This window comes from Panthera pardus, unplaced genomic scaffold, assembly GCF_024362965.1.
Source record: "Panthera pardus isolate Hobbes unplaced genomic scaffold, ASM2436296v1 HiC_scaffold_10, whole genome shotgun sequence".
In the NCBI taxonomy this organism is placed as follows: Eukaryota; Metazoa; Chordata; class Mammalia; order Carnivora; family Felidae; genus Panthera; species Panthera pardus.
The window spans coordinates 79,742,042-79,768,063 of NW_026526655.1; the positions used below are offsets into that span (position 1 = coordinate 79,742,042).

At 36.5% G+C, this 26,022-nt stretch overlaps 1 pseudogene; it reads right to left on the reverse strand.

The window, feature by feature from the left end:
* The window catches only part of LOC109269498 (protein SCO2 homolog, mitochondrial-like), a 29,198-nt pseudogene extending 13,899 nt beyond the window's left edge, over positions 1-15,299 (reverse strand).
* Positions 15,300-26,022: the final 10,723 nt, after the last annotated feature.

Sequence of the window (26,022 nt, forward strand, 5' to 3'; positions counted from 1 at the left end):
CAATGTACAATTCACAGAACTAACCACACCAGGTCCTTAAAAGTTCAATGTAGTTTGATTGAATAAATAGTAAATGAAGGACTTATGATGCCTTCTTTTTTTTTTAATTTTTTTTAACGTTTATTTATTTTTGAGACAGAGAGAGACAGAGCATGAACGGGGGAGGGTCAGAGAGAGGGAGACACAGAATCCGAAACAGGCTCCAGGCTCTGAGCTGTCAGCACAGAGCCCAACACGGGCTCAAACTCACGGACCGCGAAATCATGACCTGAGCCAAAGTCGGCCGCTTAACTGACTGAGCCACCCAGGTGCCCCTGTGATGCCTTCTGATATTAATTATTGATATATCTTCTTTAGCTGACCCTTCTATTCATAGGTAATAAAATAGGCATTATGATTCCTTGATATTCAGGTATTAATTAAGTTGGTCATCTTAATAATAAAGTCAAGATGCGGTAATAGCACAAATGTCTTAAGGAATTGTCATTGTTATAGCTGAAAAAGTGCATTAATTACTGAATTATAAGCCCATGATGTCAAGTACCTGAAGAATAGACAAAAAACAACATTTCCAGAACAGTGCTGTGCTGCTTGTCATTTGCTCACCGCCTCTTAGGCTAGTCTTATTAACAAAAAAAATTGGAGATTTAAAAAAAGAATTTTCAGAAATTTCAGAGAAAATGAAAACTCTAATTTCTATTTTGGTGTGATAACTAATAGAGGGTTTGTACATACTCTATGAACATGGGTCTTTTAAAAATGATGAAATTAAGAAAGTAGATAAAAAAAGTAATAGTGGCTAGCTAGCCTGGATTTCTCTCAAAGCGGAGCTTGAATGAAGGCTTGGATGAAAGTTTATTTGGAATGTAATTTCAGGGTCCTGGGGTGAAGAGTAAGAGAAATTAATCAGGGAATTGGTTAGTGTTATCATGGTGTATCTTTTCTCATCTTTATACATTTAACCTATTCTTGTTTTTAATATTTAAAGTGAATTTCTTATAGGCAGCTTACAGTTAGGTCTTACATTCTTATCCAATATGACAACCTCTACTTTTAAATGGGGGTGTTTGGGTACTTTAGGTTTTAGATTTTAGGTAATTAGATTTTATGTGATGATTCTTTTGTTGTATTTAACTCAACTATATTGTTGTTTGCTTTTTTAAATTCTATCTGTTCTTTTGTTTGTTTTTCTCTTTTCCTGCCGTTTTTTTGGAATTAAAGAAATGATTTAATTTTATCTCTTCTGTTGGCTTAATAGAGATACTTTTTTGGTGTTATTTTAGAAGTACTTTAAGCCTTGTAGCATACCTCTTTAACTTACGACAGCCTACTTTTAAGTGACATTGTATTGCTTCATGAATAATATGATAAACTAACAAAGTTGTACTTCTATTTCTTCCCTCCAGGCCTTTATGCACTGTTGTCATATGTTTTTATTTCTATATATGTTAAAAATCTCATACTTCTTGATTATTATTTTTGCTTTAAACGGTTGATTATATTTTAAAGATTTATATAAATTAAATAAAATAAATATTTATAAAAATAGTCTTTATATTTACCTGTGTAGTTACATTTGTGGTGCTCTTCATTTCTTTGTGTAGATCTATGTGTTTTCCTGGTATTATTTTTCATCTGCTTAAAGGTCTTCTTTTCATATATTCTATAATGTAAGTTCAATGTTACTGAATATTTTTAGTTTTTGGAAGCCTGAAAAATCTTTATTTTGTCTTCTTTGCTGAAAATTATTTTTTTCTGAATAAAGAATTCTACATTGCCAATTATTTCTTTAGTGGTCCATCACTGTCTTCCACCTTGCATCATTTCCAAAAGGAAATCGTTGTCATCTTGATCTTTGTTCTATTGTAGGTAATGCATTGTTTTCCTTTGGCTGCTTTTAAAGTTTCCTCTTTGTCCTTGATTTTCAAGGATTTGATTATGATGAGTCTTATAATAGTTTTCTTCATCTTTCTGATGCATGGAGTTTGTTGAGCTTCTTGGATCTGTGAATTTATAGTTTTCATCAAATTTACAAATTTTGCTGCAAATATTTCTTCAATATTTGTTTCCTTCACAATACTTTAGAGATTAAAGTATATATATTAAGCTATGTTAGTGGTTTTATTCTTCGTGTTTCATTTTGGAGAGTTTATATTGCTGTGTACTTACGATCATCTTCGTATCTAGAATTTCAGTCTTTAAAGATATCCTTTTCTTCAAACAGAAATACAGACTCAGACAAACCCAATCAAAATCTGAATTTTTATCTTATTTTATTTTTTTGATAGAATAGAAATGCAAAGGGTCAAGAATAACTAAGACAACTTAAAGAATACAAATAATAGGAAACATTCTGTTAAATATCAAAACTTACAAATCTATTAAGTGAGTATAGTATTGGTAGAAGTATCCCAAATAGGATAGTAAAACAAATTACTGGACCTAAAAATAGGCCCAAGGATATATGAGCTTTTATCTTTAAAAAGAAAAAAGAAAGGGTGGCACTGAAAAGCTGAGTAGAAGGGATAGCTTTTTCAACAAAAGGTGCTGGGGCAGTTGGATATCCATTTTGGAAAATGAAACTAGACACCTACAAATCACCATACATAAAAATCATTTATAAAATTTTATTTTAATATGTGAAAGGCAAAACAGTTAATATTCTGGAAAATAAAATAGGAGAATATCTTCAGAATTTCAAAGTAGGAAACAGTTTCTTAAGGGCACAAAAGAAAGAAAAGGGGAAAAAAGGCATAAGAAAGAGAGAAGCCAATCATAAAGTATTGGAATGATACTGAATAAATAATTTAGTTTACTAAAGGACACCACAATAAAGTGAAATTCAATCCATGTAGTGAGATAATCTGTAAAAAATACAACTAAGAATACAAAAAGGACTTCTACAAAAGAAGTAACAAGAATAAAATAGAACCTCCCCCTCCCCCCCAAAAAGGCAAAAGATTTAAACTGTCAATCCATAAAGAGAAAGTTCAAAAGGCCAGTAAACATATACAAAGTGCTTAACCTTATCAGATCAAAAAAATGCAAATTACACGACAGTGAGACACCACAACATAATCATTGGAACACCAAAAATTGTGTTTATGATACATAATTATATAATAAATATATATATAATTTTCGCTATTCCAGTGATAACTATATATAATATATGCCTCTATATAAATTTAGAGATTAATATAAATATAAACATGTATAATATTAAATATAAATATATAAAAACCATATGTATGTGGCAATTTCAAATATTGGGAAGGATATGAAGGAACAAAGATATATTGCTGATGGCAAAGTAAGTTGCTACAAATATTTTGGAAAATTGTTTAGTATTATCAAGTAAATTATACATAAACAACCAAACAATACTAAACTTTAGTTTGTAAGATGCATAATCACTTGGGAAAGTAAAACATGAAAATAATATACAATAAAATTAATGTGTAGGTTTTCTCTGAGAGAGGGAGGAAATGTGCTTGGAAAAGAGATCTACAGGTAATATTTTTCTTGGCCAGGGTAGTGGTGTATATAGATGTGCTTTATATATTGATATCTCATGTCATTCGCTCTGGATATGAATATTTTACAGTAAAAATTTAAATAAAATAAATGTAGCCAATATGAAACAGAGGCAGTTATTGGCTCTGTTAAAACAAATGTTTGTGCAAGAAAGAATGTGTAATCAAAATATACTATGTGGTTCAGCTCAAAACACTTTTTGTCTTAGTATTATAATATTAGTTTATAGAAACTCAGAATTTTTTTTATGTTGGTTTGCATTCTGAAACTTTGCTGAATGTGTTTATTAGTTCTAAAAGATTTTTGTGGAATCTTTTGGAATTTTTATGTATAAGATCATGTCATTTGCAAATAGAGGCCACTGTACTTCTTCCTTTTCAATTTGGATACCTTTTATTCCTTTTTCTTGACCTAATTGCTTTGGCTAAGACTTCTACTACTATGATGAATGGAAATAGTGAGAGTGGACATCCTTGTCACGTTCCTGATCTTGGAGGAAAAGCTTTCAACCTTTCACCATTGAGTAAGATGTTAGTTGTGAGCTTGTATATATGGCTTTTACTATGTTGAGGTAAATTCCTTCTACATTCCCTCCTTCCCTCTGAGGAAATGTGTACATTAATTTTATTGTATATTACTTTCATGTTTGAATTTCTTGAGTAATTATGCATCTTATAAACTAAAATTTAGTCTTGTTTTGTTGTGTTTATATATAGTTTACTTGATAATACTAAAATGTTTTTTATTTTCTATACCTGCTTTTTGAAAATTTTTATCATAAGATATTGAATTTTGTCATATGCTTTTTTTGCATCTATTGAGGTTATAATATGATTTTTATCTTTGATTCTATTTGTGTGGTTTATTATGTTTATCAGTTTGCATATGTTGAACCATTCTTGCATCCCAAGAATGTATCCCACTTGATCATGACATGTATTCTTTAATGTAGTGTTATGTTTAGTTTGCTAGTATTTAGTTGAAGAGTTTTACATCTATATTCACCAGGAATATTGGTCTGAAGGTGGAGAAAGGATAATTTCTTCATAAATGGTGCTGGAAAAACTGGATATCCACATGCAAAAGAATGATTGGATAGCTATCAAAAATTAATTTGAAGTGGATTAAAGACTTAACATAAGACATGAAACCATATAACTCTTAGAAGAAAAGATAGGGAAAAAGCTCCCTAACATTGGTCTTGCCAATGACTTTTTGGATATGTTACCAAAAGCACAAGTAACAAAAGCAAAAATTCACAAGTGGGACAATATCAAACTATAAAGCTTCTGCACAGCAAAAGAAATAACAAAGTAAAAAAGAAACCTATGGAATGGGAGAAAATATTTTCAGATCACCTATCTGATAAGAGGTTAACATCCAAAGGAATACATATGACCCAATAGCAAAAAAAAAAAAAAAATACTATTAAAAAATGGGCAATTGACCTGATTAGACATTTTTCCAAATAAGATATTCAAGTCATTAGTAGGCACACAAAAAGGTGCTCAACATCACTAATTGTCAGAGAAATGCAAATCATAACGACAATGAGATATCACGTTATACCTTTCGGAGTTACTATTCAAAAAGACAAGAAATAACAAGTGTTGGCAAGGAAATAGAGGAAAGAGAACGATTGTATTAGTACTGGTGGAATGTAAGCTGGTGGAGCCACTATAGAAAACAGTATGGAGGTCCCTCAAAATAGCCAAGACATGCAAAAAGAAAATCTGGTGTCTATATATAAACAATAGAATATTAGCCATAAAAAAGAAGGAAATCCTGACATTTGCAACGATGTGGATGAAGCTTGAGGGCATTATGCAAAGTGAAATAAGTCAGAGAGAGAAAGACAAATACTGCTTGACCTCACTTATATGTGGAATCTGAAAAAGCTCAACTCAGAAACAGAGAGCAGATTGCTGGTTGCCAAGGGTTTGGGGGTGGGGAAAATGAGGAGATCTTGGCCAAAGGATATAAACTTTCAGTTATAAGATGAATAGGTTCTGGAGAAACTAACATACAGCATGGTGACCGTAGTTAACAATACTGAATTATATACTGGACGGTTGCTAAGACAGTAGATCTTCAATGTTCTCGCAATCATCACAACAAAAAAGATGGTAGTTACGTGAGGTGATGGATATGTTCACTAATATAATTGTGGTAATCATTTTATAATACATACATTTAATAAATCATCACATAGTATGCCTTAAACTTACGCAATGTTATATGTCAATTATATCTCAATTAAATTGGAAAATATAATCACAGTATTTTCATTTAATAAAAAATTGTGGTTATCTGTTTTGAGAAGGACATGGGGGAATCATGAGTTGGGGTAGTTATCTAAGAGAATTAAATCCTCTTTTTCTATGAAAGAAATCAATAGATGATGTTTAATGTTGAAAAAATATATAGAAATAGAAGCCAAATGTGTGAATATGAAGGTAAATTGAAGAGAAAACAGTTAAGGGAATTAAAATTTGTTGCTCCCGGGAAAGATTTGGAAAAGGAGTGGGCTTAGGGAAGATACTGCTTTCTGTTTCTTGGGGAGAAGTATGGGGAAAGTGACTAGCCTTATAGTTTAAATAAGCCTATTAAACTATGTATGTTTTATTTGATACAAATAAGAATAAAAATAATAAGGAAAGCCATTGGTAGCACAAACAGATTGTGAGCAAATACTTTTCCGAGGACAGCACGATATAACCCCTTTGCTCCTTGAGAGTATTCAGTCAGTAAAAATAGATGGCCAGTCATGAGTAAAAACAAATAATGATTTCTTTTCAGTAGTGCAAATATATTTATGCACAAAACACAAAAACTAATAATTCATGCTAAATTAAGTAGGCATGTATACACACACATATGCAAGACACATGCATAGTATATTTCTTATTTTATCTTAATTCTTATTTTTTAATTTGAATACTAGAAGTTGCCTTCCTGTAAGGGACTAGTTCAACTTGGACCAAACTCCAATGCCAGAGTTTGTGGCAGTTCAAAGCTGCCCCATGAATCAGCCCTTTACTTCTTTTACAATGCTTTATTTGTATGTAAAGTTTATTCCCTTTCAGTGTTTTCCTCCAAAAAGCCAATCATACTCCAAATTCCTGAGCTTTGAAACCTCATTGAGGAAAAGAGAAGTCATAATAAATGATATCATCTCCCCCCCACTCCTTACTTGGTCTTCTGCCCTCTCGCTGGCTCTCCTTCTGCTTCAGTGCTTGCCAAAGGCCAGCTGCCTTCTGCCTGACCTTCCTCTTGGTCTGGAAGTCCCTGTAAAAGTGTCATACAATCGCTCTAGACAACTCCTACTCTTGGGGTGGGGGGGCGCTGTGAGTGGGGTGTGTGGTTCTTGCCAGTTTGGCCTGCCTTCTTAACCTCCTGGGAATTCTGGTACATAAATTTGCTCCATCTTAACAAATATGTAAATATATTATTTATTTATTTATTTATACCTCCAAGGTATAAGACTCAAAATTTCCTTGTTCTTACTGACACTCCATATATCTCATTAATTTTTTTTACCAATCTGAAGGGTAAAATATTTGTGTCTTTTTGGCTTAATGTACATTTTTTGATACTTAGTAAGGCTGAGTATCTTTTTAAATATATTTACTGTATTTCTTTTTCTGTGAATGGCTTGCTTATAACCTGTGGTCATATTTCCATTGTGTTGTTTTCTTTTTCTTACATAAATATAGAAATAGGAACTCCTTATAGATTTTGATTGAAACTTTGCCTATTGTATGCATTGCAAATATATATATATATATATATATATATATATATATATATATATATATATATAATTTCTTTTCTGTCATTTAACTTTTGTTGTAGAGTCTTTTCTTGAATAAAAGTTTTAAATTTTTAAGTAGTATTGGTGGTCTTTCTTTCTATGTTTCTTGGCTTGCTTTTGATATTCTTGCTTACCTCAGGGTGATGGTAAAAGTTATACTATATTTAGTGCTACTAATGTTATGGTTTTAGGGTTTACATCTTTAATTCACCTGGAATATATTTATTTGTTCACATTTCTATGCTGTAAAATAAGAACAATTTTTTCCCAGATGTTTGGCCAGCTGACTCAGCGATTTTTTACTGAATAGTCAATCCTTGCCCCTGATTTGAAAAGTTCTCTATGTCATGTATTAAATTTATATATGTGTGTATGGGTGAGTTTATACATGTACATCTGTTTCTGTCCTTTCTATTTTACCTGTTAACCTCACAGGATTTTAGTGGAACTAGAAGAGAAATGGAAATTATCCAGAGATCCTGAGAAGATGGAAAAAGGCAGGAGAGAGGAGAGGCGAGATGTTTCAGGGTAGACATTTAATTAAAAAAAAACTATATATATATACGTATATATACGTATATATACGTATATATACATATATATATGTATATATACGTATATATACGTATATATATGTATATGTATGTTGAACTATGTGAATGTGTTACAAATTCAAAAGTTAAACTAAAAATATAAACTGCACAGTCAGTTAAAGTTCTGGTATTGCTTTGGTTTTTTTGTTTCCCCATTGTTTACTTTTATTTTAAATTTCTTCTTGATTACTTTAGAATTATTCTTTTATTTATTTTTTGTAATAAAATTGCCTTTAATCATTTGAAAAATTATTTAGCATATTTTTAAACTGACAATTCATCAATTTTTTAGTGGATAATGATTTGCATTCATAAATGAACTAGTTTCTGTGAGCACAGAAAATGGTATGTATAATGTACTTCCTGCTCAGAGGAAACTTGTGATCAGATTAGGCATGTAACTTATATTCATACAACTAGAATTATTCCTTTAAATGGTGTGTGTGTGTGTGTGTGTGTGGTGGGGGTGTGGATGTGGTGTGGGTATGTCTGTGTCTGTGTTACTATGTTGCATTTGAGAGTAGAAAGTTAAATGTATATTTTCAAAAATAATTGTTTATATTTCTGATGTTCTACCCATTAATAACTCACTAATTTTAATGGAATGGAAGATTTTTATGGTAGTTTACTTGGCATAGTTGAGAAAAAAAAATGTGGCTGGAATTATTCACTATGGCTTTGGCTTGCATATATACTTGGTTCATTTGCATATTGCCTCAAGGGAATTAATATTTGACTACATGAAGTTTGACCCAGCCCACATGGGCCATCTGGGAGAGGAGTTTCAGTAGTCAGTCACTCAGTGACTGAAATGTGAGAAAAGATTGAAAGCCAAGGATAGCTTTCCTTTGAGTCTCTTACATGGATATGATCCAGACTGAAGAATCTTTACACATATGCAGTGAATTCTGCTATTACAAATAATAATGGCTTTCATGGTTTTAGAATTGCCTTTGGGTTCTGCATGTAGTTCATGATATTCCATTTTATACTATTTTGTATTTAATGAAAATTTTATTTGAGGGGAGCCTGGGTGCCTCAGTCGGTTAAGCATCCAACTCCTGGATCATGAGGTCATGATCTTATGGTTCGTGAGTTAGAGCCCCCCATCAGGCTCTGCGCTGACAGCACAGAGCCTGCTTGGGATTCTCTTTCTCCCCCTCTGTCTGCCCCTCCCCTGCTTGTTTTAAATCTTCCTGACTTCAGTGATGCATATCCTCTCTATACCTACTAGCATGTGGGCATGACTTCTGACATTCTTTTTGTCTTATTTGTCCAACTAAGAGTGCAAGTTTTAGGCTGTGATCTCTTTATGGCTGGTATATATTTACATAAATCATTTCCCTTTCTACTTGATTTAGCTGATATCTAGTTTTTCTGTTGATAATGGGCATTGCAGACAATTAAAATTCTGTGATATAGGGCAAAAGCAGGTCTCAGATTACTCTAATTTTTTTTTTTTTAGCTACCTCAACATTTATGTAGTATCGATTTAGTGGCAAAACTACTAAATGTTTGACATATTTTTTTAATATTGTTACTAACCCTTTTCTACATTACTTTTTGTTTGTTTGCTTGTTTCCCTATACTAACCGCTGTTTGCTAGAGCCATGGGTGACATCTTGCTCTTCTCCTTATGCTAGGTGGGCCCGTCCTCCTGGGGAAAGAGGAAGAGCAGCCCACCTCTTAGAGGGTACTCAGAGTACACTTCTGCCTTTTCCCAGCCCCAGGCAGTGATGTTGAGGTGTGGACTAGGTGGAGAGAATGTGCAGCTATGTCATTTATTCCTCAACTGACTGTCAATTGTTATGGGAGAACTTCTGTATCAGTAGGACCCAGACAACTTCTCAGGTGTGCAGGCTCATGGCAAACCTTTGATATATCACTAGAATTATTTCTGTCAGTATGTCTTGATGTGCCTAATAGAACCCTCCCAAACTCTTCCTGTCTTTTCTCCAAGGTGTGGATAACTAGACCACTTGATATTCTACCTCTGATTACCATTTGCTTTATTTGTATATGGGTTATTTACTTTTATTAGCATCAGTGGGAATCCCGCTGCCAGGAACTCTGGGAGTAGAGCATAAGCAATTCTGTCTCTGTTTTGACTTTCTTCTATTTGGGCAAACTCCAACCACAGTTGGTTCACCTCACTTTTGGAAATGTATCTGGGTGCAAATTCCTCAGTCTTAATTTATCTGTCTCCCCATAATTCCGGGTGAACTCTCTGTCCACATTCCTCTGAAGCCAGTGGCTTCTCCCACTCCATTAATGCTGGACCCTGACGACATCACTTCCTCTGGGTGTGTATCCAGTCCCTGAGCAACACTGCCTGCTAGCACCACTGCAGTAGCCCAGATCTCAGCTCCTCCTTCCAGAATTGTCACTGCCTTCAGAATGTTCTCCTCTTCCCTCTTTGCTTTCTTCTTTGTCGCATCTTCCTAACACATTATTTTTCCTAAAATATTTCTTCCATTATGTTACTTTCCAATGACCATAATTGTTCTTGGTTACTCATCAAATATAAAACAAGTTCTTGGGGCACCAGGTGGCTCAGTTGGTTCAACTTCTGACTCTGGATTTTTAGCTCACAGTTGGTGGGATTGAGCCCTCTGCTGAGCATGGAGCCTGCTTGGGATTCTCTCTCTCTCTCTCTCTCTCTCTGTCTCTCTCTCTCTCTTTCCCCCTCTCTCAAAATAAATAAATAAACATTAAAACAAACAAACAAATAAGTTCTTGTGCATCACGGCTTGCCATGACGTCTGTGCTCCAGTCAGTCTAAACTCTGTAGTGCTCCCCAACCTCTCTGCAGCCACCTGTTATCTTCAAGCCGTCTTACATTTTATTAAGATAAATCCCATTCTGCTCAAGTTTTAGCCTACTCACATCTCCTCTGTGAAATCTTCTTTAATAATTAAATCTTCATCCCACAACCTTTTCTATCTCAATTCTAAGAGCAAATTGAGAGTCTGTAACACATAATTTAACCCTTTTAGCTTCCTATGGTTATTTCATTCTGTATAGGTTAGGAGGTACACTTGGCTACTTATAAGAGACCTGATTATGGTGGCCTGAATATGACAGATACTTGTTCTCATGTAATGAGGTGTCAGGAGGTAGGGAGTTCACAGTTGCTACAGTGGCCCCTTGTGGCTTTCCGTTCTTCAGTTCCTCAGTTCTGGTCCACAACTTGAAAAGATACAAAATGCTGCAGTAGCTCAGTCAAGAGGAAAGAAGTGGAGTAGGTGGTCAGCCTATTTTGAAAAGCTTTTCTGGAAGTGGTACCCATTGAAAGGTCACCGTCTTCTGCAAGGGAAATGTAATCTTTGAGACATTCACATCACTGCTCCCCCAAATCTAGGGATACTGTTAATAGGGAATGAAGGAAGATGGCTACTGTGGGCCCCTCTCAGTCCATGTGATGCATGCATAAACGTGAGGCTCCCCATTCACTGTAGCTGCAGGGACACAGCAAGTGTCTGCTTTGCTTTCCTGATCAGTGGTGACATAAGTAAACTGTAAATGTTTGACAAATCGGGATGTTCCCTGCGGTCAGGAAGACGATTTCTTTACTTTGTCTCATACTCATCACTCTCATACAAGAAATATGTACAAAGAGATAAAAAATTTTAAACAACTACAGAAGATAAAAATAAATGTGAAACTTGTTCATTTGTGAACACTTTTTTTTTTTCTGTTGAAGAAAACAATTATATAGGTGTAGCTGGATTATGATGCTTACACTACTGGGTTAGAATATTCAACAAATGTCTAGTAATTACTCTTCACCATGGCACACACTTCTGGGTCTACGTGACATGCAGATTTTTTTGACATTCATCTTAAATTTGCAGACTTTGGGGGCAATTAATCCAGTGGTTTGTCTAACCCGAGTAAACTGGCTTTGTATTCTTCCCAGAATTTAAACAAAGAATATGCATGATAAATATTTGCTATTTGTGATGCTGTTGTGGGTGGTCATTAGGAGCTTCAACTGAAGGGTGTTTTCCTACCTTTGTCAGACACAAAGCAAGCCTCCTTTTGTCTCCTGATCACAGCTCTAATTTTCCCAGCTGGGTGAATGCACCAAGTTGAGAATCTGAGAGGCCTTAACATTAGCAAAATCTACAAAGCGCCAGAGGGGCACAAAACCTGCGTAGGACACAGTTCGCTCTCCAGGCTTGGCAGTGCGGTTGCCACAGCTACCAAAGCTGCTGATTTCTCTGCTTTGTGTTCACGTGGGAAGAGAAGCTTTCAAGGTGACAGTGGCTTCATTATATAACCGACACTGCAATTCATTTGCTTTAATATTCGCATTTTAATCTACGGTGCCTCATCCTAAATAGGACTTTTCCTTGGGAATACTGTTCAGCGGGGGATGGGTGGACAAAGTTTTATACAATCAGGATGGACAGATCATAAGGTGAATGAATCTGTAATTATAATTTTTCCCTGGACTTTGCGACCATTCATCCCGTGGCTTGAACCGATATTAGGGAGTTACTAGCTGCATTGCTGCATCCTCCACAAAGAGAATACAAAAACCACTGATTCACATACATACACATTATATGCGCCTGTTTTCAAATAGCAATTAAGATGAAATCACATCAGCCTGTCCTTGGTGAAGTTTAAGTAGATATCCATGTATAATTAACTTAAGAGTCATTCTGAAGCCTTGAAGTTCTTCCACACTTTATTTAATGATCTTTAAGCACTATGTGTAAAATAATAATTGCAGATGAGTAGGCTTCGCTTAAAACCAAGTCATATACATAATATAATTGACATATGACCTTCTCTAGGGGAAATTGCATACTGACAGATATATAAGAATGTGCTTAATAGTGGGTTTACCATTTATATATTTCCATTTCTTTTCATAAATATATATTATCAATGATAAAGAGGTCTCTAAGTTCCTTCCACTGTCTTGTCTCCAATCTCAGTTTGAAAAAGAATGTGAGTTTTGCCCTTTTTTTTTTAAATGGAATGGCATTATCAACAGCAAAACACTGAGTGTTTTTTTTTTGTTTTGTTTTGTTTAGGTTAAGAAAGGGCAGCTGAAGCACGGTTTATGAAATTTAGTTAATTTTTTCTTGCTAAAAGAAGGCTCCCTTGGGGTGCTTGGGTGGCTCAGCCGGTTGAGTGTCTGACTCTTGACTTCAGCCCAGGTCATGATCCCATGGTTGTGGGGTTGAGCCCTCTGTCAGGCTCCCTGATGAGTGTGAAGCCTGCTTGAGATTCTCTGTCTCTCCCTCTCTCTCTCTCCCTCTCTCTCTCTCTCTCTCTCTCCCTCTATTTCTCCCTCTATCTCTCTCTATATATCTCTCTCTATCTCTATCTCTCTCTCTCTCTCTCCCTCTGTCCCTCTCCCTGCTCATGCACTCTCTAAAATAAATTTAAAAAATAATAATAAAAAAGAAGACTCCCTTGACCACCATTTACAGTTCATTAGCACCTTCTATCAGGCCTTGGGTGGGAAGACAACAATGTTTTGGAGCACTCATTGTGTTTTTCTCTCACTTTGTATATATTGTCTCTTTTAATATAGCACTATTAAGTATTATTATTATGTTTATTGTGCTCACTTTTAAGTATTACTAATTTGTTTTATAGATGAGGCTAAGGAGAGGATTTTTTCATATCCACCATCACAAAGCCAATAAGTAACAGAGATATAGTGGTCTTTCTCACAGAGACACAGGTCTGTCTAATCCCCAAACCCATATTCTTTTTATCAATTTGGGGAGACAAACCCTGACAGGATGACTTCAGATTTGGAGAGATAGTATGATATAATTCTCCTTTGTTTTAGTTTCTAGTAATCATTGAATTACCTTTAAGAAATTTGATATAAACGTTGCTAAATATGATCTATATACTGGGTGCCAGGTTTCATCCCCTGTCTTGTCCCCTGTCCTGTCCCCTGTCTTGCCACAGAGACCTCCACGTTTTTGGAGAGGATCTATTTGTGTCCAGGGAAGCAAAATTTAACCCCAGTTTCAATGGTGTGTCATGTGACGCAGGTGGAGCCAATCATCTTTCTGTTCCTCTGGTACAATGATTAGTTCAACAATCGAGCATGCAACCTTAGTTTGTCTAATCAGTATGAGTCTCAAGACTTAGTATGGAATGCTGGGGCAAAGGCACTTCTGTTCATTTAGTTAACATAGGATTCTATTTCCCAGCTCCCACTGACTTCAGATTAGGGCATACAACTTAACTGCGGTCAATGATATATAAGAAGAAGTAGTGTGTGGCATGTCTAAGTTGGAGCTTTAAGTGCCCGCATAGTGTTTGCACCATGCCTGCCCCCTCATATAGTACTGGCAACATCCCACATCAGGGTTGCTCTATCAGCCTGGGTCCTGGAATATCGACTGTGTGAAACAGAGTCACAGTTGACCTACAATGGAAATGAATAGTAAATGAAAAATACTTTTTTTGTTGATGTGAGACATTGAAATGTGGGAGTTGTTTTTTTCTGCAGCATAACTTAGCATAAATGGTAGGGTATGGAGGTGAGGCTTGGAAGAGCTGCAGCCATTTTTGCCTCATGAGGCAGCCTAATGGCAAAGCTGACATAAGAAGGAAGCAGAGTCCAGGAAATCATAGAGAAAGGCAGATGGAATTCTGATGATGTCGCATACCCTTGGCTCATGGCTGTAGTCATGCATCCCTACAGCTGACTTTTTTATTTAAGTGAATCAATATATTTGCTTAAGCTAATTTTAGTTCAGTTTTCTGCTACTTGCAGCCAAAGCAAACAAATTGCTTTATGTATCATACCATAAATTCCACTTCGTTTTCCTACAACAGACATCTGAAGTAACTTTGAAGCCAGCCCAAGTAATTTAGGTTATAAGGTCCTAAAAGTCACTAGCCAGATCAATGATGACAAAGGAAGAAAACCACTCAAGAGGCAAGACATAAAAATAGGTGGATGCCAAATAAGAACTATGTAAGACTACTATACAACTAATAAGATTCAAATGATTTCTTCAAGGATAAGTGAAGAATTTACACTTTTCAAAACAATACCTGTTTGAAAATATATAAACAAAGATTTCTGAAGAGAAGGGTTGGGGGAAGGCACAAGGAGTCATGAAGTGATAAAGGGTCTAAAATACTGGATTTTTTTTCCTGATTAATCATTGCAGTTTTTTCACTAGAAAATAATTGAAATTAAGAAAACTATGACAAACAGGTTGTAGATAACAACAAATAGAACCTATAACGCTTGCAAAATTGTGAGGTTTCCTTTTAAGGGTAAGTACCTTGTTCTCAATTGTTGCTACTTCTCGCTGAATTCCCTGAATTGGCAGAATGGACTCAGAACGGGGTCTCACCATGGCCAATATTTTTATTCCATCAGAGGCAGTTACTTACTAAGATCAGAACACTTTCTTTCTTTGAAACATCATCAGCTTATGGAATAAACTTTCTGTGTCTACCCCCAAAATGTGAGTAGACATTTGAAAGCAGTAGAGTTGGGTAGTAGTTCTCTACCCATCTAGAGAACCAAAACCAAGAAGTAAACGGTGATATTCTTAGTGAAGGATAATGTGCCAGGAAAACAATAACCATGAAATTTTAAAATATAATACCTTTGAATAGTCTCTGTGTACTGAAGTTTGTATTTAATTTTTCATTTTGTTTTCTTTAACAAAATTGAATAGGGAGTATTTTTACATGATTAAATATACAATACAAAGTGCAGTAAAAAGGTTAGCTATCACTTTAACCCTCATCAGCCCCACTTTTTCTGTCACCAGCAGGTCACCATATTATTAATTACTGAGTATTCTTCCAGAATGTCTTTATGCAAGACCAAGGAAATGCAGATATATATTATTTCCACTCTTTCTTCCATAAAATGTAGCACACTATACACTGCTCTGTATTTTTCTGTTTTCACCTAACTATACCTCTTGAAGATCTTTTCTTACCCATACTTCAAGTGCTTTGCCTTTTTTTTTCTTACAGTTTTATAGTATTTCTCATGGCATGCATGTACAGTAATCTATTTAAGTAGTTCCTTAATGATGGGAAGCTGGATTACTTCCAATTTTTACTGGTATACACAGTGCTTTTGATAAATAACCTTTACATATGTTGCTTCATACATGTTCATTGCTTATTTTCAGAGAATTAAAATAAAGCCAAACCCTAAAAATAGAGTCATCCTCAATTTTGGCAAGCTTCTAAATCTGAGGGCTCACTGGGGTTATTTTTTACTACCTAAAGTTACTAATTTAGTTTTCACTCTCTAGCTCATTTAGCCAAGAAAAGTGGCTTTCATTTGTAAATAAATACAAGCTACCTATACACTTGGAAAGAAGGGGAAATGTGTCATATATATCCATAGGGCTATCCTAGGACCTCTGCAGAAATACTGCTTCCCAGAAATATGATAGGAGTAAGGGTCATTTCCATAAGAGTTACTAAATAACACATTTACTAGGAAAATCTTGGCTTTCTTTTCTTAGCCTCCATATTTAACTCTGAGGATTTGTCCTCTAAATTGACTCACGTGTATCTCTTCCCTTATATTTCTTTTCTCATCAGCTACATTCTCCAAAATGGTTGCTCTGTACCAATGCTCTTTTTATTCCAACCTGTGTACATTGTTGCTGATGTAGCACTTGAAAATAGCCCACTTATTATATAATACCTATATCAATTCTTCTTTTTTGTTGTTTCCGTTGTTTTCTCAAGGAATTCTTTGGGTAATTACTTTAACAGAATTTGGTTTTTGATGATCGATTCTCCTCCCAACCCCCACTCCCAAGCACCCAATAGTAAATTTAAAATATGGGTAAGATTTTGTGGGGTTCTTGTTTGTTTGTTTCCTTTTATTTTTTTTATTTAATTTTTTTTAACGTTTATTTATTTTTGAGACAGAGAGAGACAGAGCAGGAACGGTGGAGGGTCAGAGAGCGGGAGACACAGAATCTGAAACAGGCTCCAGGCTCTGAGCTGTCAGCATAGAGCCCGACGCGGGGCTCGAACTCACGGACTGTGAGATCATGACCTGAGCCGAAGTCGGCCGCTTAACCGACTGAGCCACCCAGGCGCCCCTGTTTGTTTCCTTTTATCTCTTCCTTCTTAATCACAAACTGTTGGAATATTAATGTTGGAATATTCATTAAATCAACATTTAAAACTAATATATTTTTACAAGTTAATATCTATACAGGAAGCCAATATTTCCAACTCTACCTACTGTCTGATCTCTGCACATCTCTCTTACAGAACAATGGCTTACTTGAGTCACGTTTCCTGGTTTCAGTTGTTGGGATCATCACCAGCTTTTCTCAGTGACTCCACTATTCAGACCATGCCCTCTACTGGATTTTGTTTGTTTATTTGTTTGTTTTTGGAATCTGTGGTTCATGCCTTCAGGAATGCTTTGAAAAGTATGAATGGAGAATGGGAGGTACATACTTACTTTCTTTTCACAGCCATGCTATTATTTATTTCATTGCTTGATTCATTACCATCTTTTTTTTTCTTTCTTACTGCTTCTGTTTTTTTCTCCTTAATGTATAAATTCCTGTCCTTCATGGGTCTCTGTGCAAGTAGTTTTCCGTCCACTGCCTTTATCTGCCTTCCCATATTCTGAAAGCAAATTTCTCCAAAATGTAAAAGACCTACTAGTACACTGGGAATAGTTTATTGGTTTAGTTTGTTTAATTATAGTCAGAGGTAAGTCAGTATCACTACAATTTAATTCATAAAAAATTGATATTTAGGTTGGTTTAGGATGGTTCTAAATAATTCTTAGTCATTTGTGGGGTGCATGGGTGGTTCAGTTGGTTAAACGTCCAACTGTTGTCATGATCTCAAGGTTCATGGGTTCCAGCCCCGCATTGGGCTCTGTGCTGATGGTGCAGAGTCTGCTTGGGATCCTCTCTCTCCCTCTCTCTCTGTGCTTCCCCTGCTTGTGCTGTCTCTCTCTAAAAATAAATAAACTAAAAAAAATAATTCTTAGTCATTTGCTAGCTGTTCCTTTTTAATAAGTTAAGAGAACTGATTTTGTATTTGTGTAGTTTTGTGTACATGTTTATTTAACAGTCACAAAGGTACAGTCTCACCCAGATATATAGATTTCATGTTTTTACAGGGCTCCAAAAGGTAACACTATTGGCTTATGAATTCAAACTTATTTTCTGATATAAGTGAGAAAAAAACAAGGACATGATTTTTCCAGTGGTTATGGTTACTTCATGATGATTAATCCTCCAAAATATTATTATTTGGACAACGGGATTTTGAAGAGAACAAAAGGCAGAAAAAAAAATATTCAGCAACAAAGAGAGAGGAAATTATGTTTCACCAGATTGCAGGACTCAAATTGTGGTTAAACTGATGGCCTGCCTGATATTCTAAGGCTGATTACTCCCTCCCCAGGGGGATATTACAAACAAGGATTTACTATCAAAATATTTTTTATTTGTCTGAAAACTAATTTGCCAAGCCTGGAGATCAGAGAAAGAGGCAGATGGGAAAAGCAACCTGCTCCTCTGCCTTTAAGAAATCAGCCGTGGGGAGAACTCGACCAGGGGGATGGAAATGTCACTCGAGCCCTGAAGCTCCATAAATACCAGGGAAGAAGACAATACCAGTCTCCAAGCCCATAGCTCACAAAGCCCCTCTCTTTTCCAGCAGGTATGAAACATTAATGACCATTCCTATAATGAGGGGCAAGAACGGCTCTTGGCAGTAGAGCTGCCCAGTCATGTGGGTAGTGTTGGATTTTCAACAGCAGCATGTTCGCTACTTTTTTTCCCTGTTCCTTTTATCCCTCTGAGAATCTTCAGCCTGAAGGTAATGAAGTGCTTCCTTTATCACTCTGTATCATTGAAATATTTATCTGATTATTTGAATAAAAGATTACTGCAACAATAGTAACTCTCTCCCTGGGTGTACTCAGACTTCAAAAGGGAAAAGGAAGCTTGATGAATAAAATAATACCAAGACCTTTGGCAGTAAGCTTTACAAACAACAAAAATTGCTATGATTAAGTTGTGGCTTGTTTACAGCTTGTAAACTCACGCATGATGCTAAGCATGGGTATGAAACTTAAGCAACACTTGGCCTTTGGAGTAATAATTTAGACAGCAGTAAGTTTGAAGGTTTTTTTTTCTCCCCACACCTTTGAGCATTTCTAAATACATTCCTGCCATCTTGCCGAGTCCCTGAAGGTAATGTGGATTCGTTAAGGCAGTTTTCTCAGGATCCATTTTCCTCCATCCTTGTCATGGGTTTTATTAACTGGTAAGCACAAAGTACATAAAAGCCTGAACGTAAGTGGCTTCTGATTTCCACTTGCCTGGCTGTGTGTTTAGGCTTTTGCAGAGAAACCCTCCCCGAGCACTTCTTGGAGTAAACACAAGAGACAACCTGAGTCCACAAATGAGCCCTTGCCTTCCTTAACTGTCATGGAAGGTCACCCTGAGACTTTGCCATCCTTGCTCGAGGCTCAAAGAGCCATTGGCATATTTCGGCAGCCATGACCGTTGTCTCAGTACCATTGGAACTGATCATCAGCGCCCAGCCGCACAGATCCTGTGAGGTGAGAAGGGCAATCCTGTGTCCCCGCTCACTGGGGAGTAAGGACAGGGAAATGGCATTGCAAGGTTGATTTTGCTCTTAATCATTTGCAGGCTTAGTGAGACCGTTCTCTCAGTGGACACACCATCGCTGCCTTCCACAGTGCATACCCCTGGATGGAAATGGAACATGCTCCCATCCAACCAGAAGCATCTGTTATCGTCCACTGTTTAAGTTATTGCAGTTTTAGTTCACTCTGCAATTTCATCTTTCTTTCTGGTGAGCTCTCTTTCAGCCTCCCCATTGCTCCCTCTCCAATTCCTCTTTTACAATAATCTCCCTAGGCTGTTATTCAGGTCTCAACACCACCTATGCACAGTTTGTTTATCCCAGAAGCCTTCCTAGCACTCGTGATACTGATGCTGTCAGTAGACACATGGAGAGGGGAGAGTTGTCTTAGTCTCCTGGCCAGAGTTCCCTAAGACCAATTCTATAATAATTGCTTCTCATGTTACTCCAGGGCACAGAAAAAAGATACTTTTTGCCTTCAGAGCTTCTGTGTATCAAAAACAAAAAACAAAAAACAAAAACCCAAAAAGCCAACAAACCAACAAAAAACCAAAAAAAATTTTTTTAATGTTTGTTTTTGAGAGAGAGAGAGAGACAGAGACAGAGCCAGACAGAGCACGAACAGGGGAGGGGCAGAGAAAGAGGGAGATACAGAATCCAAAGCAGTCTCCAGGCTCTGAGCTGTCAGCACCACTATGCTGACAGCTCAGAGCCCAATGCGAGGCTCCGACTCACTAGCTGTGAGATCACAACCTGAGCTGATGTTAGATGCTTGACTGACTGAGCCACCCAGACACCCCAAGGATGTACATTTTTGGAGTTTTATTTTTTATTATTTTTAATAGACTTTATTTTTTACACCAGTTTTAGGTTCACAAAAATTGAGTGGATGGACTAGAGGTTTTCCATATACCCCATTATCAACATCTCTCTCAACAGTAATGCATGTGTTATAATTGATGAGCCTACATGGACACATCATTATTACCCAAAGTCTATAGTTTACATTAGGTTTCGCTCTTGGTGAACCCAAATTCTATGGGTTTGGACAAATGTATAATGACATGTGTCCACCATTATCATACAGAGTATTTTTATTGACCTAAAAGTCCCTGTGCTATCTTTTTATTGTCTGATCTTTTTATTGTCTCCATAGTTTTGCATTTTGCAGAATGTCATACAGTTGAAATCATATATTTTTTAGCCTTTTTAGACGGACTTTTTTTTCTTTTTTTAATTCTTTTTTTAAAATTTACATCTAAATTAATTAGCATATAGTGCAACAATGATTTCAGGAGTAGATTCCTTACTGCCCCTTACCCATTTAATCTATCCCTCCTCCCACAACCCCTCCAGTAACCCTCTGTTTGTTCTCCATATTTATGAGTCTCTTCTGTTTTGTGCCCCTCCCTGTTTTTATATTATTTTTGTTTCCCTTCCCTTCTGTTCATCTGTTTTGTCTCTTAAAGTCCTCATATGAGTGAAGTCATATGATTTTTGTCTTTCTCTGACTGACTACTTTCGCTTAGCATAATACCCTCCAGTTCCATCCACGTAGTTGCAAATGGCAAGATTCCATTCTTTTTGATTGCTGAGTAATACTCCATTATATATATATACCACTTCTTCTTTATCCGTTCATCCATTGGTGGACATTTGGGCTCTTTCCATACGTTGGCTATTGTTGATAGTGCTGCTATAAACATTGGGGTGCATGTGTCCCTTCGAAACAGCACACCTGTATCCCTTGGATAAATGCCTAGTAGTGCAATTCTTGGGTCGTAGGGTAGTTCTATTTTTAGTTTTTTGAGAAACCTCCATACTGTTTTCCAGAGTGGCTGCACCAGCTTGCATTCCCACCAACAATGCAAAAGAGATCCTCTTTCTCCGCATCCTCGCCAACATCTGTTGTTGCCTGGGTTGTTAATGTTAGCCATTCTGACAGGTGTAAGGTGGTATCTCATTGTGGTTTTGATTTGTATTTCCCTGATGATGAGTGATGTTGAGCATTTTTTCATGTGTCAGTTGGCCATCTGGATGTCTTCTTTGGAGAAGTGTCTCTTCATGTTTTTTGCCCATTTCTTCACTGGATTATTTGTTTTTTGGGTGTTGACTTTGATAAGTTCTTTGTAGATTTTGGATACTAACCCTTTATCTGATATGTCATTTGCAAATATCTTCTCCCATTCTGTCGGTTGCTGTTTAGTTTTGCTGATTGTTTCCTTCGCTATGCAGAAGCTTTTTTATTTTGATGAGGTCCCAGTAGTTCATTTTTGCTTTTGTTTCTCTTGCCTCTGGAGACATGTTGAGTAAGAAGTTGCTGTGGCCAAGATCAAAGAGGTTTTTGCCTGCTTTCTCCTCAAGGATTTTGATGGCTTCCTGTCTTACATTGAGGTCTTTCATCCATTTTGAGTTTATTTTTGTGTATGGTGTAAGAAAGTGGTCCAGGTTCATTCTTCTGCATGTCACTGTCCAGTTTTCCCAGCACCACTTGCTGAAGAGACTGTCTTTATTCCATTGGATACACTTTCCCACTTTGTCAAAGATTAGTTGGCCATACATTTGTGGGTCCATTTCTGGGTTCTCTATTCTGTTCTATTGATCTGAGTGTCTGTTCTTGTGCCAGTACCATACTGTCTTGATGATTACAGCTTTGTAGTGTAGCTTGAAGTCTGGGATTGTGATGCCTCCAGCTTTGGTTTTCTTTTTCAAGATTGCTTTGGCTATTTGGGGTCTTTTCTGATTCCATACAAATTTTATGATTGTTTGTTCTAGCTCTGAGAATATTGGTGTTATTTTGATAGGGATTGCATTGAATATGTAGATTGCTTTGGGTAGTATCAACATTTTAGCAATATTTGTTCTTCCTATCCAGGAAAGAAATTATTCACCACAACCAAGTGGCATTTATACCTCACATGCAGGGTTGGTTCAATATCTGCAAAACAACTAACGTGATTCATCATATCAATAAAGTAAAGAACAAGAACCATATGATCATCTCAATAGATGCAAAGAAAGCATTTGACAAAATACAGCACCCTTTCTTGATAAAAACCCTCAAGAAAGTAGGGATAGAAGGAGCATACCTCGAGATCATAAAAGCTATATATGAACGACCCAATGCTAATATAATCCTCAATGGGGAAAAACTGAGAGCTTTCCCTCTAAGGTCAGGAACGAGACAGGGATGTCCACTCTTGCCACTGTTATTCAACATAGTATTGCAAGGCTTAGCCTCTGCAGTCAGACAACACAAAGAAATAAAACACTTCCAAATTGGCCAGGAGGAGGTCAAACTTTCACTCTTCGCAGATGACATGATACCCTATATGGAAAACCCAAAAGATTCCACCAAAAAACTGCTAGAATTGATTCATGAATTCAGCAACTTTGCAGGATATAAAAATCAATGCACAGAAATCGGTTGCATTCCTATACACCAACAATGAAGCAACAAATAGAAATCAAGGAATCGATCCCATTTACAGTTGCATCAAAACCCGTAAGATACCTAGGAATAAATCTAACCAAAGGGGCTTTTTTTAGTTAGAAAGATGCACTTAAAGTTTCTCCATGTCCTTTCATGGTTTCATAGCTCATTTCTTTTTAGTGCTGAATAATATTCCATTGTCTGGGTGTGTCAGATTATTTATCCGTCATCTCTCATAAAGGATAGTTGTACTTTTAAATTAATAAGTTATTCTTAATTTGAAGTGCAGTCACAGAAGGTAACTAGGCTTTACAAGGCAGTGTTCTCTGGATCCATGTTTCTCTATCCTTACTGTATTTTCCCAAATAGTATCTCTACTTTTGTTCTTTACCTTCATTGTTCGTGGTTGCACAAGTTTGTTATACAACCAGTGTTGTATGGGGTATGGAGAGAATTAGGTTCAACCCATTTTTAAGTTTTCTTAACTTTTCTTTTTTCCAGGGTTATTGTTAACCATGTTTCTCTGAGATAGAACTTAAAGCAAATAAAACAGTAGCATGTAGACATTTCAGTTCCTCCTCTTCTTCTATTTTAAGACTCAAGGAAAGGGAGAGAGATGGGGAGGAGAGGGAGGAAGGATGGGGAAGTCGTCATTTGATTCCAGTTCACTTGATACTGGCAAAGAAATGAGTGCCCTCTCAGTAGATGTGACATGTCAGAGTATTGAGGCTGGTGAGAGGGTGAGGACATAGCAGAGCCACTCCTAGAGGGTTCTGTTTTGGAGAGTGGTTTGGGTCTTTGTTACATTTTGGACAGCTGACATGAAGTGTTTCTCATTCAACTGATGATGGTGTTTGTGATGAGACAGTGATGACAGAAGCTGGGATGATGAGTTCTAGCTGCCAGGCATTTACCAGGCTGAGGTTTCTGGACTCCATCGGCTTCATGGAGATATGTCATCTACCTTCTATGGTGTTTTGCATCCCAGTTTGAGGTATAAATATTAACACTAAAGATGTTTTTCATCTGGGTGCAGACTTTCTATTTAAGCTCTAACATTCTTAGCTAATTTTTTTTTGCCTATTCTAAATTAATTTGGGGGGATTTATATTTTTATAATATATTATTTTGATTAATAAACATGCCTTTTAAAAATTTATTTAATGTTTATCTTTGAGAGAGAGAGAGAGAGAGAGAGAGAGAGAGAGAGAGAGAGAGAGGTAGAAGGGCAGAGAGTGGGAGACACAGAAAGCAAAGCAGGCTCCAGGCTCTGAGCTGTCTGCACAGATCCTGAGGCGGGGCTTGAACTCATGAACTGTGAGATCATGACCTGAGCCGAAGTCAGATGCTTAACCAACTGAAACACCCAGGCGCCCCAATTAATAAACATATCTTTGATCTTTATAATCTTTAGACACAATAATGTACACTTATATTTATTATTTTCACAGCAGTACTGAACCAGATGTGAAGTCATTAAAAAGCATCTTAGGTCATTAAAGGGAGAGAGGTCTCTTGTGAATGAGCCTTATCCCCAAAACAATTCTACCCCACATTTCGTCCATTTATCCTGCCTCCTTGTCCCTAGCGCAAGTAGGATTTGAGATTTCAGATGTTCTTCTTGATGCTTTGCTGATTAACTATTATATCATGATTCTATGGTGATTATAATAACACTTTCTCAAGTAAAAGCTCATGCATAAACCAGTGGGAGAATAGGGGGGTCCTGATTAGCCAATGGTCCCTTCTGATATGCCAAAATTCACCTTAGATGAACATTTTTACTATGCTCATATTTGTGATTAGTCTTAGTCTTCTTCCAAGGGTAAAACCAACACTGTCTTTGGCTTTTGTTTTTCTGATCATTTTTTTGCCAACTTTTTTTTTTTTTTTTGCCACATCAGTCCATTAGACCTCTCATTTAATTACCAATCAAATGACCTATGGTACATGAATCCTGGGGTTCTCAATATTATCTTTTCCATTATGGATATATCAATTACTTTTGAATAAACTATGAGCTTCGACTGCTAGGCCCCAAAAAAGAGATGCTCAGCTCTATTCTTTTACTTTAATAAAGAATTTCTAGAATTGCCTTGCAGAAATTTTATTAAGGATCTTAAACTCACCCCTGACTTGCCACATGGAATTTAACTTCCTCAGTTTAGCTGTCCCATCCACAAAGCTGACTCAAGATATATGAGTTGCTAGCATGGAGGATAAATTTATCATTGTACCCCTCTCTACTTCGACCATCTGATCTTGGCAACAGAATTAAGGGGAAACAAGCATTTGATGTAGAAAATATTTCCATAATGACAGAATAAATAATTTCAGAATTGGCTTATTAGTATTGGGGGTTTAAATTCATTTATTCATTACACAGAGATTTATTATGGACTTACTATGTGCCAGGTGCTATTCTAGGTACTTGAAATAGAGTGGGATCTCATGGAGTTTACTGCCCAATAAGGGCAGATTATAATAAAATGTAAATAATATGATGTCAGAAGACATGGATAAAAATAAAACAGGGTATGGCTTAGATGGCAGGTAGCTGGGGGTGGCCAGGAATTATTGACTGGCCCTCCAGTCTGATTACAGGAGCATATAACTGCAGTCGTCTGGGAGGAAGTGACCCTGCGTCTGACCACAGCATCAAGGCTTTCCAAATGAAGAGTCCTCACATATCAGGGTCATGAATGGGGTGACTTCATCAGGAATTTGGCAGCTTGGTGAGAAGGGTAGACAATAGAGCATAGAGATAAAAGCCAACCCTTGGATAGACTTGGGTTTGACACCACTGACGAGTTGTGTGACTGAGGTCACCTTATTAAATTTCTCAGTCTCATTTCCTCAACAGTCAAGTGGGAATTATAAAGGAACCAACATTTATTTCATATTTAGAGTGTACCAAGCTCAGGACTAAGTGCTTTACTATGTAATTTTATTTGACAAGCACACTTCTAGCAAAGTACTGTTATTATGTCCACTTGAACCGTGAGCAGGCTGAGGTG